The sequence below is a fragment of the Periplaneta americana genome, chromosome 11 (assembly GCF_040183065.1).
Source record: "Periplaneta americana isolate PAMFEO1 chromosome 11, P.americana_PAMFEO1_priV1, whole genome shotgun sequence".
NCBI lineage: Eukaryota > Metazoa > Arthropoda > Insecta > Blattodea > Blattidae > Periplaneta > Periplaneta americana.
In genome coordinates, this window is record NC_091127.1 from 3,003,450 (window position 1) to 3,018,560 (window position 15,111).

At 34.3% G+C, this 15,111-nt stretch overlaps 1 protein-coding gene across 1 annotated transcript in view; it reads right to left on the reverse strand.

The window, feature by feature from the left end:
• Positions 1 to 15,111, reverse strand: part of LOC138708721 (uncharacterized) — a 470,957-nt gene that overhangs the window by 234,096 nt on the left and 221,750 nt on the right. The gene's annotated exons all lie outside the window — the stretch shown is intronic.

Sequence of the window (15,111 nt, forward strand, 5' to 3'; positions counted from 1 at the left end):
CCTACCCAGTTCCTTCTATTTAACGTCGCCCTTGCCCATCCTACTTCATTTTCCCTCTATTACCTGCTTCGCTTCCCTTGTATTGCTCCTTCATTCCGGTCGCAATGCTCGACATTCCTCGCTTGTCTATCTGAGCGGTGACGTATGTATGTCGAACTGCTTGCATGCGGCTTCCACTCCACTGTGTGCACATCATTTTCGCCAGGTCTAGCTCAAGTAGCAGCCAATATGAGTTCCTGCAAGCCACGCTCGAGCAGCAAATACTTTTATGAACTTTAAGTGCAAACCACGCAGCATCGAATAACATTAATACAAATTCCAGTAAAAAGAACACGGCAGCGGCATGGTGTAGGGTATAATTAATTTATAGACGTCGAAAGACACTTGAGAAGAGGCCCGCCTGCGTAATGAAATCAAACATCAATAGCAGCAGAGAACGAAAAATAGGGACGCAGCTGCTAGCCCTGCTGATGCCCTACAGGGGGCAGGCGTGTGACGTCACATTCAATTCCAGTGCTCCGTTGACTACGTGAATCCAGAGTTTGCTGATTATGACAGAAAAAAATACACAAAGGTTTATTGCGAACAATAATGTAATAATCTATCAGAAACATAACAATTAATACCTTTCCGGCGACTACTTATCTCAGACATCATATCACCGATGGAGTGTAAGAATCCGTTGAATTTCAACCAATGAGAGTCATATATTGCCATAATATTGCCAATTTAATATTGTCTAATAACCTGCAATAATTTTTCTTCGAATCAGTGAGAAACACCACAACTTAATTACTAATCAACTAACAAATAATCAATCAATATCAATTTTCTCGCCATTAACTGTAACCAATAAATTTATATTTTCGGAATGTCACTTTCATAATTGTATATTTAATTAAATTTCCATATTTTAAAATTTCACTGTGTTTATAAAGAAATTAATATTTTCATAATTCCCTTGTAATTCTCATTGGTATGTAGCTAGTTAGTCACATTTGTAAAAATATATCTTCAGTCTTTCTTTGAAATGGAGAAGAATGGAGCGTGTGAAATGAACAGACAGAATAAGAAACGAAGCTGTATTGCAAAGGGTGGGTGAAGAAAGAATGATGCTGAAACTGAACAGAAAGAGAAAAAGGAATTAGTTGGGTCACTGGCTGAGAAGAAACTGCCTACTGAAGGATGCACTGGAAGGAATGGTGAACGGGAGAAGAGTTTGGGGCAGAAGAAGATATCAGATGATAGACGACATTAAGATATATGGATCATATGCGGAGACTAAGAGGAAGGCAGAAAATAGGAAAGACTGGATAATGCTGGGTTTATGTACATATGTATGTATGTGTTTGTATGTATGTATTCCTTCTTTACAAGCGCGAATAAAACATTATATGACGTAAGTATATAACGCATTATTTTATTTATTTATTTAATAATTTATTTACTTATTTACTTATTTATTTAGTTATTTATTTATTTACTTAGTTATTTATTTACTTATTTACTTAATTACTTATTTATTTATTTACTTATTTATTTACTTATTTATTTATTTTTTACTTATTTATTTACTTATTTATTTATTTTTTACTTATTTATTTACTTATTTTTTTACTTATTTACTTATTTATTTACTTATTTGCCTTATTTACTTATTTCTTTACTTATTTACTTATTTATTTATTTACTTATTTACTTATTTATTTACTTGTTTATTTATTTATTTACTTATTTATTTATTTACTTATTTACTTATTTATTTATTTACTTATTTACTTATTTATTTACTTATTTCTTTACTTAGTTACTTATTTACTTATTTATTTATTTATTTATTTATTTATTTTTTACTTATTTATTTATTTACTTATTTATTTATTTTTTTACTTATTTACTTATTTATTTACTTATTTACTTATTTATTTACTTATTTCTTTACTTATTTACTTATTTATTTATTTATTTACTTATTTATTTATTTACTTATTTATTTATTTATTTACTTATTTATTTATTTACTTATTTATTTATTTATTTACTTATTTATTTATTTACTTATTTATTTATTTACTTATTTATTTACTTATTTATTTAATTATGTAATTATTTATTTATTTATTTATTTATTTATTTATTTATTTATTTATTCATTCATTCATTCACAAAATAATCTTATTAAATATCACGCGAGATCTTCATTTTTTTCTGGACAAATTAAAATACTACCCTGACATTGTCTAGGAATATACAGATTTTAGAATTCGATAATCTATACGCCACAATAAAACTAACCAGTTTAGGCCATGAATTCTAGCATTTACACTAGAAATTTTCCTTTCCTTGTTATTATTTTAATCTATGCATATTTCTTCCGCCACTTCCACGTAATATTGAACAATTACACAAAATATACTTGCTTGTCTTCTGGGGAAGTGGTCTTTAATGTGGTTTTGTTATTCAATTCCGAAAAATCCTTCTTCTTCCGTACATGGATTAGGTCTTACGATCTGTTTCGGCCCCTGTCTTGGAAGTCCTGGATCTCTTCGGCCCCTGGGCTTGTCATCCGTTGTGATCTAGCAGTTATCATGTTTGTAGCTGGAAACAAGGTCTGCAGGTTCAACCGCGATAGATTTTGAAAGACGAGCAGAAAATATGTAGCGCGGTTTTTTTTTCTGAAGCCAAATAGGGCTCCGGAACTCCTGTCGTAGATTCACTGCCCAAAAGAATCCTTTAATTGAACGACATGACTTCAAAGAAGTTTCCCGCCCATGTAAAACTTTGGAGCCAGCACATTGGATCCACATGAGTGGCATAAGTGCTACTGAACCTCCAGCTGCATTCCACACATCATCATCATCATCATCATCATCATCATCATCATCACCATCATCATCATCATCATCATCATCTGTGGCTCTATGGTCCTTTGAGTTTAGCCTTGACCTCCATGTAATCCATACACACGATACTGGATTCCGTGAAATTTAATATCAATATCTCTATGCCGCTCTGTTATACCCTAGGAGATTTAATAAGGATCTATATTGCTTTCCTGTGAATGTCGTTCAAATATAGCGCAGAAAAATACGGCGAATAAGGTTTGTAAGGTAATAGATGAGATCAAGGCAGGTATATTTCTTAACAAGAAATCTGCGTCAGAAATATTACCCCTCGTCGCTCAAGAGCGTTTGAGTCATCGATATTTAGACTTAGATGTTCCAGGAGTGAGGATAACTCTATTGCTAAGCAGATCTTTTACATGACGAATCAAGTGTAAAACAAAAAGAGATTTCAAAGGGGTACAAATCTTATATGTAAGAACAAAACGAAAACAAATGTCATATGCAAAGCTCGGAACTTGGGGACTTGTGTCTTTGAACGTGGCTAAGCGACCGGACTTCAATGTCAACAAACTCCCGCTTCCAGCACAGAGGTACTGTCAGGTCTGCTATAAAAGTGGTTCCTGGCTGGAACAACATAATGATAATATTATGGTAGGTTGAAACACGTAATTTTATAGATATATATATAAATAAACATACAAAATATATCAAATATACAGTTCTGCTCTGTACATTTCATTACAGTGTATGACTACATGCATTCGAAGATTTTCGAACCCATAAATTCTTCGTCTGTTAGTTAAACATGATTTGAAACGAAGGAAACTTATTTCCACGTCACATGAAATGATGGGAGCAAACTTTAATTTTTTAATTTTATTTATTTTAACTAGCTACCTAGTGAGTACAAATTGCATTTATAAAATAAAAATGTTTCTAGCCACTACCGTAAGAGCCAGACTCGTGTACGGTGTGGTCTTAGTCAATAATATAACATAAAATTTAAAAGGACAGTTTACTAAATACAGTAAGTAACTTAATTCAAACCAATAAATACAACACAAGAGCAAGAATAAAGAAGAAAGAGAAAACGAGAGAAAAATACACATTTAATATAAATTGACAATCCGACAGAAGCCAGTGATATTCAATAAAAACATGAATATAGTCGACGGAAATAAAAGGTAAAAAAAAGTACATTTGTTACTATTATATATCATGGATAATTTTACAAATTTCTTTTTTAAAAGTTTCAATTTTTTTAAATTTCAAATTTGGAAAATGGTTTGAAATTTTATTATAAAGTCTTGGGCCTAAATAAAATACTGAATATTTTCACTGTCACTGTTTCCTGTTCGATTTTCAGCAGATCTCGTATTTGAGAAAGATAAGTATATCCTAAATTTTTCTCGCAAACAGTTTTCAATTAGTGTATCACTACTAGGGAAGGTCCCTCTACGACTTGATCCATGGCTATGGACAAATTTTCCATCAATTTAAAGGACTGCAATGTCTTTCAATGAATGTCCGTTTCCAGCTCTAGTTTATGTGTGGCGCAATTTACAAAATATAAACTCTGCATTAGAAGAAAATAATGTATCTCCTCAGAATTCCTCCACGAAATTCTGTACCTAAAATTTAAGAAATGTATTTTCAAACTTCCATAACACCCATTCGAATAACACGTATTTTCTAATTCCTCAAACAGACCGTTTATCTGTAATTCTCTGAAAGTCATTTGTCTTCGACACGACACAGTTTCCTCGTCCGTCTTCCTGTCATTCGATGAGACCACTTTCTTAGTACACACGACTGTCCCTGAGCACTTGCAGCGTGAGCTTTGTGTACGTTGTACCTGTAACCTTACTCATGCACACGACAGAAGTCCCCAAGTTCGAGCTTTGGTCATATGATTAAAAGCTAACTTACTTACTGCCTTTTAAGGAACCCGGAGGTTCATTGCCGTCCTCACATAAGCCCGCCATTGGTCCCTATCCTGAGTAAGATTAATCCATTCTCTATCATCATATCCCACCTTCCTCAAATCCATTTTAATATTATCTTCCATCTACGTCTCGGCCTCCCTAAAGGTCTTTTTCCCTCCGGCTTCCCAACTAACACTCTATATGCATTCCTGGATTCGCCCATACGTGCTACATGCTCTGCCCATCTCAAACGTCTGGATTTAATGTTCCTAATTATGTCAGGTGAAGAATACAATCCGTGCAGTTCTGTGTTGTGTAACTTTCTCCATTCTCCTGTAACTTCATCCCTTTTAGCCTCAAATATTTTCCTAAGCACCTTATTCTCAAACACCCTTAACCTATGTTCCTCTCTCAAAGTGGTGGAAGCAATCGTAGAATCGATATCATAGCTATAAATAGAAATAAACAGACAGCCGAAATAATTGATCCTATGATCAGATTTGAAATCTCAGCCACTCAACCATCTGAAGTGAACGAAGAGAAAAAGAAAATCTACGAGCCCACGATTCAGTACCTATCGGAAAATACAACATAGAAAAAATCACAGTTACCGGTCTCTTCTTCGGAGCGAGAGGCACCATCCCGAAAGCCTTTGTAAAGTGGAGGGAAAAATACAAGCTGAAGAGAGATCTTCAAGATGCCATCGTCACCACCATAATATAATTTTCTGAAGCGATATTTCGTCGGCATCTTTATGGTGTACATTCAATTTAAATTATATTTGGTTCTATTTTTCATTATGTCTTAATCACTTTTGTCTGAAACCTGTTTATATAATTTTTCATTTTAAATTTTATTGTGAGCTATTCTGTGTCGCAGGGCAAACCCAAAATATTGGGTCAGACCAATAAATTAAATTGTTTTGCTTTTAATATCGGACCGTTTTATTATTTTATAGTCTTTATGTGTTGTAACGTGTTGCAAGACTCCTAATAAGTGAGTAAGTTACGTCAAATGAAATGTTAATAAAACTGACTACAAAGCAACAGAAATGGAAATACACAAGACACAAATATGAGCATACATTTTTCGTTCTTCGATTTTAGTTTGGTACACTTTTGTTGTAATGTTCCAAGTTTTGTGGAAATCCGTGTAGTAGAGCAGGCGTAGCCGTGGTTGAAACTGCTGCAAATCTCCCATAAACACCATGCGCGCGCCCGCAGTAAACTTGCTGGGCAACGATCTCGGCTCGTTGAAGAACTCTGCCGGTGTCTCACCACGATTTCAATTAGCGGCGCTCGCTTTAATGCAATTTGCGTGTATGCCGACAAGTTGCAGCAGACTGCAGTGCCGCACTCGGACGATGGAGTGGCTACATACACCTTAGGGGCAGCGTTACAAAACACAGCTAACTTCACTTTCGTCAGTATCTGTTTTCACTACTGGCAATGTACTGTATGAGGCTCCATTACCATTTCGTTTATTTCGCAGTCTTTTTTCAGTGTCATATTCTTTTTCTTTCCAGACGTTTTATAACTCGCCAGTGTTTACCGACGTACCCACGAGGCATAGCTTTGCAGAAATGCCCTTCTCCGTCGAATAGGTGGCAGGCCTGTTGCGGAGAAATGGCAGGATGATAGACGAGAAGCGATGATGAAGGCATAATGAGGATTGAGGAGGCCGGTTGTGGCTCTTGTAAATTGGTATTATCCCAGCATTACTTACTTGCTTACTGACTTTTAAGGAACCCGAAGGTTCATTGCCGCCCTCACATAAGCCCGCCATTGGTCCCTATCCTGAGCAAGATTAATCCAGTCTCTATCATCATATCCCACTCTCTCAAATCCATTTTAATATTATCTTCCCATCTACGTCTCGGTCTCCCTAAAGGTCTTTTTCCTTCCGGCCTCCCAACTAACACTCTATATGCATTTCTGGATTCGCCCATAAGTGCTACATGCCCTGCCCATCTCAAACGTTTGAATTTTATGTTCCTAATTATGTCAGGTGAGGAGTACAATGCGTGCAGTTCTGCGTTGTGTAACTTTTCCATTCTTCTGTAACTTCATCCCTCTTAGCCTCAAATATTTTTCTAAGCACCTTATTCTCAAACACCCTTAACCTATGTTCCTCTCTCAAAGTGAGAGTCCAAGTTTCACAACCATAAAAAACAACCGGTAATATAACTGTTTTATAAATTCTAACTTTAAGATTTTTTGGCAGCAGACTGGATGATAAATGATTATCCCAGCATTGCCTGGAGTAACTCGAAAAACCACGAAAATCCAAGTCAGGATACCTGACTTCTGGCATCGAACCCAGAACTTCCTGAATGAAAAGTGGAAATACTAACCACTACACCACCATGTTCTTACATTCTTAATCATAAAATATGAGAGTAAGTAATAAAGTTAAAATCATAAAAATAAATAAACAAAAAAGTGCATTCAAACTACCACAAGAAACAAAAAGGCATAACTTGAAAATAGTAGGCCTATAATTTATAACTGTATGTTAATGAAGTTCTCTTAAACATATTTCGTTACTCTGCATGCATTTGAACCTGAGGGAGTGAAAAAAGGGGCTGTTCGCTTATACGAGTAACACGGCCAGTTCGAAGGCCCAATAAACTGCAACCAGCAAGGTGAACAAGTAGAAGTTGTCTGCTTGGCGAGAATAAGTGAAATTACAAACCACTGCATGACTCTAGGTAAAAAAAAAAACGAGCCTTGTTCAATTTTTATTTAAAAAAACGGGTAGTACATCCATTCATTTTCATGAAGTCATCAATATTTACTTTTTTCGTTCAGAATAAATACGAATATGTTTAATATTGATGAAAAAGTGGCAGTTAGTGTCAGTTTTCTTCCTCCTGGTTTAAAAGAGAGTCGCTAATTTTTATTCAATGACACACCATACTGACGTATCCGGCTCCTTTTTTTTTTTTTTTTTCTCTCTCTCCCAAGATTCGCAAAATTCCATGCATGGTTCATTGGTCGCAGCCAGTTTCTTGTGTTCACATATTCACTGATTAAACGATTAGTCAGAAAGCTGATCGAGACATTTGAAACTTTCAAGTAAATCAATAATGTCACATTAGCCCTGCCTGGCATTAACCACAAGTTCATATGATGCGCTACAAAGTACTGACGTCAGTGGCTGCTGAAAGGGTTTGAATGTCTAAGGCTTTCGGGTGTGACTTACGCCCACAGTTGCTAATGATTATTTTCTGCCTTCTCTCTGACGTTGTCTGCAGAGTAGCATTGTTTTAATAACGTCATAAACGAGTTTTCTCACAGTAAAGTTCAATCTCTATCAACAAAGAATAAAATCACGATTACACATTCAACCTTTCCTGTAATTTCACTTTCGTATAGTAAAGTATCAAGTGTTGTTGTATACACCCGATTGAGTGACGTATTCCACGTACAGTATAACAATAAAGTTTGTGCGAGATCGTGCGTATTAGCTTGTTTTCCGCACACAACCAATACGCGGTAAGTGTGAAATACCACATTCAGTATTCCCAAACTAACACACATAACAATTTCCCTCTTCTTACCGCTTAAGCGTCATATTCATTTTACTGCGTTAGGCTTTTAACATATTATTTTTAGAGACGTTTAACATAGTAATAATTATAAATTGGAAACTTACCACTGCAATTTCACCTAAATTGCACTGTTAATTATTATTTTTAAATATTTGCAAAAATTAAGTAAGCTCTACAACACCACAAAAGTTACTGCATTTGTACTGCAAGTAACATTAAGGAAGCCGTGAAAAAATCAACAAGATTCCAGATGCCGATGTTATTACTGCAATATGTTATATAAATAATATTGTTAAAATATTAAAATGAAAAATAAATCATTACATAACCTTACCGTTTGTTTTAAGTTCGCATTTATAGACTGGGGGAAAAAAGACAGACGTATATCACGGCCTGCTGGAGTATAGCAAACACAGAAAACATGTTATAGCAACAATGTTGAAGAAAGATATTTTGGTTTTACGAAGTTGCCGTCATTAAACAGAAACCAACATGGAGATTTCATTGCAACTAATTAGAAATTCGTCTTTCAGGTATGTAATAAACGATCTTCGCACAAAATAATGTACGATACACGACCATTAAAACGTCAACATACCGCTCTTGTAACGTATATTACTATTACTTCGTAACTTATATAATACAAAATAATATTATGCTGGAAATCTGAAAGTTAAACCGTAAGTAATGTTATTAATTTCAGGGGGTTATTCTTTGAGATATTTTAAATAAAACCGTTTAATACAATTTTGCTCATTTTTGCTTCCTTTTCGACATAACTTACATTCCCTTTCTCTCCTATACCGAATTTTGCACACCTCTACTCCCTCTTACTTATCTGTCCGATTCGGTATCATAACTTAAATACTCGGTCACAATATGATAACACGCTAGAAATACCACTGCACACATCATCTCTTCATTCTTCATCTTTCACTGTTGCTACTTCTCGTCACTGGAATTCTCTGCCGCATGAAGTCAAGGGCTGCCGAACTTTAATTTCCTTTAAATGTAAATTAGAAAAATATCTTATGAGTTGCCAGACCTAACGCGTTGCAAATATTTAATGGAATGTGTTGCACTGTATTTTTTATTTTTTTTTTGTTTCTTATGTTTATTGTGTAACCATGTAAATCGTGTTTATTTATCACTTAACGCCAATATGTATCCCACTGTGTTGTTTTTTTTATTATTAATCTATTTTTGTGTACATTTTATTCAATTGTCGGTTTCTGGTTTAATTATGTAAATCCTACTTAATTCTAATCTAATACTAATATGTATACTAATGTGTGTATTTTTATTTTTACTGTGCACATTTTTTTATTGAATTATCGGCTTCTGTTTTTATGTGATTCGTATTTGATTCTAACAACATTAATATGTATTCCACTATGTTTATTTTTATTTTATGAGGTAAATTTTATGTAACTACCTCTTTTGATCTCATTATGTGCCTAAATTGTATCAGTATGTAATTACTTAATTCCGATCCAGTTTTATGTTCAACTGTGTAAGCAAGTTTGAATCCTGGTTGAGTGTAAGAGAAGGCCTTACGGCCTTAACTCTGCCAGGTTAAATAAAGCCATTATTATTATTATTATTATTATTATTATTATTATTATTATTATTATTATTATAAAAATTGTTTTATATAAACATTTCATAAAGTGTTTTGGGAAAACCATTGATTTAATTCCAAATATTCTCAGTCAATTAAAGAGAGCAATGTATTATGATAATAAATGATTAAAGGAAATTTAATTTTGTTCTCTAAATGTGCAAAGAAATTTGATCCGAACGAATGTAACAGTGTAAAATTCCTTTTCAGAAAGAAAAGTTACATTTGTTCGGATCAAATTTCTGCACATATAAAGGCCAAAACTAAAATTATTTAAATAATTTATTATCATAATATTCTGCACTGAACATATTCTCCAAGATAAAACCAAAGGACACAAGCCACGTCTGTGGCGTTGACCTATCCAGGCGGTTCCGGGCTCGATCCCTGACTAGGTCTGGGTGGAACTTGTAGTGGAAAAAAACAGATGTTGCAAGGGCTTTTTCTGAGCACTCCCGTTTCCCTCTTTCCTTCCACCAACACTCTCTACTTCCCCTCATTTAATCTATCATCCATAACAGTAAAGATAGGCTGGGATGATTTCTGTGGGTTTGCGATGCCGATGTGGGTTCTAAAGGCTTGGGCTCCGGGCTCTGGGTTCGAGTTCGTCAGTAGTCGTTGAGATATTACCTGCAGGACTCAGGAAGGATAGCCCGCCTGTCAGCGTCGGATTTACGAATGCCACCCGGGTCATCCGTCCGACTTCGACAATAATTATCGCATACAGTATAGGGTGTGCAAATTTAGTGAAGGAAGTGAGACGATATGCGACGGTATGGAATACCGTCTCTGGTTTCTGTGGCCAGAAAACATACCGTTAGTGAAAAATGACATACCGTAACTGAAAAAATGTGATCGTAAAAATTTGTTTATACATTTCTTCACAGCAAAGAGTACTGTCTGTTTGCTTCGTAAATCTAAACCACAGCCTTCTGGAACTGAATTCAGTGTGTATTTAGACACGCTTATTTGATAAGCTTAACCCCTGGAATGTTTACAACGGTACCGTAGTATTTCAAGTATAGAAAGCTGTGGTCTATAGCTTATGGCGGCCATTGTTGCCAATTTAGTGACTGTGTCATTTTTGTTGCACTTTTTATTAATGATTAAGTAAGGCATTTTGAAGTTTTAATATTATTTTAAATTATAAATCTCAAAGGACACTGTAAAATGATCTGGTAAATAGCTGAAGTAAATTGAAATTATTTAATTAAGAAATTCACGTTACTGACTGCACGAAACAATTTATTGTATACATCATTTATGTATATGTTGTAACAGAGGGGGTATGCTTTTTTTAAATCGAGGTATGTCAGAGGAAAATCTTGGGGTAGCATACCGCCTCTGGTTTTTTTCCCCACTTCCCTCACTGTGTATAATGGATCTAAACGGCCCAAGTGCAACAATCCATCCCGGATCCAGCCCCGTGAAATAAATAAGTAAATAAATAAATAAATAAATAAATAAATAAATAAATAAATAAGTAAATAAATAAGTAAGTAAATAAGTAAATAAATAAATAAACAAACAAACAAAAAATAAATAAACAAACAAATAAATAAACAAATAAATAAATAAATAGACAGATAGATAGATAGATAGATAGATAGATAGATAGATAGATAGATAGATAGATAGATAGATAGATAGATAGATAGATAGATAGATAGATAGATAGATAGATAGATAGACAGACAGACAGACAGACAGACAGACAGACAGACAGACAGACAGACAGACAGACAGACAGATAGATAGATAGATAGATAGATAGATACATAAATAAATAAATAAATAAATAAGTAAATAAATAAGTAAGTAAATAAGTAAATAAATAAATAAATAAACAAACAAACAAATAAATAAATAAATAAGTAAATAAATAAATAAACAAACAAATAAATAAATCAATCAATCAACCAACCATGGACACAAACATAATACCCTTAGTTATGGGCTAAAATTTGTAATATGATTTTGAAGTACCGGTACTTACTTACTTACAAATGGCTTTTAAGGAACCCGAAGGTTCATTGCCGCCCTCACATAAGCCCGCCATCGGTCCCTATCCTGTGCAAGATTAATTCAGTCTCTATCATCATACCCCACCTCCCTCAAATCCATTTTAATATTATCCTCCCATCTACGTCTCGGCTTCCCTAAAGGTCTTTTTCCCTCCGTTCTCCCACCTAACACTCTATATGCATTTCTGGATTCGCCCATACGTGCTACATGTCCTGCCCATCTCAAACGTCTGGATTTAATGTTCCTAAATATGTCAGGTGAAGAATACAATGCGTGCAGCTCTGCGTTGTGTAACTTTCTCCATTCTCCTGTAACTTCATCCCGCTTAGCCCCAAATATTTTCCTAAGCACCTTATTCTCAAACACCCTTAACCTATGTTCCTCTCTCAGAGTGAGAGTCCAAGTTTCACAACCATACAGAAGAACCGGTAATATAATTGTGTTATAAATTCTAACTTTTAGATTTTTGGACAGCAGACTGGATGATAAGAGCTTCTCAACCGAATAATAACACGCATTTCCCATATTTATTCTGCTTTTAATTTCCTCCCGAGTGTCATTTATATTGAAGTACCGGTACCATATTTAATAATTATACCGTATAAATCCAAATTAAATAGGAGATATTTAAAAATTGTAATTTAAATTAGTATTAATATATTATTATATTTAACGTACTGTATATTTTCAATTAGTTATCTTGTTAATTTGTGATACGGGTACTTCATTTTAATTAATTTCATTCTCACTTTACTCTATTTCGTTATCAAGTTAATCTACAAAACATCCATTTTTATTTCTTACTAAACACAATGCTTCAGTTAATTTCAATTTAAGTATAGGTCTAACATTATCTTCGTTTGTTGGTACCGGTAATGAGTTTTATTTATACGGGAGTTCGGTTTATATTAAATAGAATAATTATATTGTTTTCTACATGTTTTATCTAAATACTTTCTTTACAGTTATCTAATTGGTTTCAGATAAGTCTATGTCCGTGACCTATGTTTTATAATTACTTTATCTATGTCGCTGCTCAGGCGGAATAAGAAAGATGCACTAATCGCAAGCAATAGTTCAGCTGTTGCTAAGCTATCCTGCCTGAGTCACAAACGTAAATGCTTGTTCAATATTGTCAAAAGTTTTTGTTGAAATATAAGGTCGTCCTGCTCCTTTCTAATACAACACATTACCTGCATCTAGAAACAGTTTCAATCACTGAGTAGTTAAATAATCAATTAAAAATTAATCGTAGTTGGCAACACTGCTTTAAATAATTATTTCATAGTTCTCCCGGCTTAGTCAGAATTTACGTCGACTCAGCTTCTCCCCGACTTTCCTGGTGCATATCACAGTGTAGTATATACAGTCGCGAAGCTCACTACGTAGTAAATATGCAAACATTAGGTAGTTGCTCACCACTAGGATCGCTAATATCGCCTCATTACAGGCAATGCAAAATAGAACCACAGTCTACTATATACAGTCGCGAAGCTTGAGGTGTTTTTTTGCAAATCTCGTGATAAAGCGCCCCAAGCGGTTAGCAACTAGAAACAATAGACTGTCCATGGTCGACTTTGAACTGTGTCGTATTTCTATCGAGTGATAGCTCGTTGCGTATTTCACATTGATGCTTGTGAAATGTTCGTTATTGATTATAATGAAAATGTTAATGGCTAAAATATAATAATTGGAATAATAATATGGGACAAGGAGGAGACGTTTGTAGTGCTATAAATTGTAGCAACAGTAAGAGAAAGAGGCCAGAGTTATCCTTTTTCCGATTTCCGAAAGATTCAGAAAGGTTCCTGGGTTTCCACAAGAATGCTGTGCAGAAACAAAACTCTTAATTTTGAAGTTCTTTGTGACTGTTAGAATGCATTATATCCTTAAATTTCACAATGAAATGTTTCAGTCTAACCGAAAGGACATTAGATACCGGTTAAAGTTCTGTCACTTAGGTTGCTAAATTTCCAGAGAAGTAAAGGTTAGGTCTACTTTTTTTCAGAGGATATATTTTTAATTGTAGCTATTAATTTTGTTATTATTTTTATGTGTTATTTTACTAAAGACGTAGAAAAATTAAGTTTGTTTTAATGAAATTTTTTGATCACGTTTTATTTTCAATTCTGGTGGGATTATTATTGCTTAACCTCATCCCACTTTGTTAACTACGTAAGCCTACACTACAAGTACCGGTACACGTAAGTTACTCCATTAATTCATATTTCCATTATTATTGTTGTAAAGGGAAATGCAAATTAATATTTATTGGTTTCATAGTTAATTATCGCTATAATCTTGAATGAGTGAAGCTATTATAGTAAATTTCAGTTCGTTTTGCACAAACAAAAATTATATTACTTATTTCTTGCAGGTATCTTCGAGTTTATGGTGGAATTTAATTTACTTCATTAAAATAATAAATTAACTTTATGCATTTAATACACTCAGGGACAAAAAAAACCGGACACTTCTATATTTGCTTGTATTTTGTTGCTAATTATTTCAAAATGAAACAAAACCCATTTAAACAAAATAATGTTTCATTTAGCACCTTATACGACAACATTTGAAAAAAAAATCTCTGATGAGAAAATTTACAAAAAATTACAAAGGGCGTATAACTATGGCATCGTTTGGCCTAACTGTTTTTTTCATTTTATGGTGCCTTAAACATTAAAAACTCTTTTTAGTAACGGGTATTACCCCCTCTGGCTTGAAGAATTGCATCCATACGACTTGGCATGCTCTCAAATTGGTTAGCAATGTCTTCTTGAGGAATAAGTTCCCATTCTTTGCCAAGTGCTCGCCTCAACTCTTGTAACGATTCTGGTCTCGGTCGTCTATTCTTAACACGCCGTCCCAGCATGTCCCACACGTGTTCAATTGGGTTCATGTCTGGACTCCTTGCTGGCCAAGGAAGAACATGGATTCCCACTTCTTGGAGATAATCTCCGACCGCATGGGCAATATGCGGCCGTGCATTATCATGCATTAAAACAAAATTATCGCCTACAAATTGGCCAAATGGCACAACATGATCAGCCAAACATTCATTTATATACCTATCAGCTGTTAGTCTTCCATTTTCAACAAAAACCAACTCTGTACGAGCATCCGTACACACTCCTGCCCAAA